General features: G+C 42.7%; 1 protein-coding gene across 1 annotated transcript in view; it reads left to right on the top strand.

Annotated features, from left to right (window-relative positions):
* DNAJC25 (DnaJ (Hsp40) homolog, subfamily C , member 25) overlaps positions 1-398 on the top strand; it is a 5893-nt gene that overhangs the window by 2831 nt on the left and 2664 nt on the right. The window lies entirely within an intron of this gene.

Below are 398 nucleotides of genomic sequence, written 5' to 3'. Positions count from 1 at the left end.
GGGGGGGGGGGGGGGTGGGAGGATTGGGTGTTTTGGGGGTTTTTTTCTTTGATTTTTTTTTTTTAATTGTCCTTTGATAGTTCTTTGGCCTTCAGTGGGCCAGGGGCTCTTCGTGCTGTGCTCTATACCTATTCAAGTAAAGACAGCAAATGAAACATCGCTGGGCACAACTGCTTGCCATGGAGAGACAGTTACTCAATAGTCAATATGTAATTTTGTTTTGTTATTTTTTTTAATCTTTCTATGTGAGCAGTGAAAGAACATTAGCTGCAGCATGGCATTTGCAGTCCAGAATGACTTGGGATGCTGGAGGTGGCAGATTGACAAAACGCTTTTATTGTTCCAAAGAAGTTCATCTGTCGGCCGTCTGAGTTAGGAGGGTTTTAAAAGAGAAACTG

The sequence above is a fragment of the Buceros rhinoceros genome, unplaced genomic scaffold (assembly GCF_000710305.1).
Source record: "Buceros rhinoceros silvestris isolate BGI_N320 unplaced genomic scaffold, ASM71030v1 scaffold25589, whole genome shotgun sequence".
NCBI lineage: Eukaryota > Metazoa > Chordata > Aves > Bucerotiformes > Bucerotidae > Buceros > Buceros rhinoceros.
The sequence above is the reverse complement of the archived record's forward strand: the minus strand, read 5'-3'. Positions and strand labels throughout refer to the sequence as shown.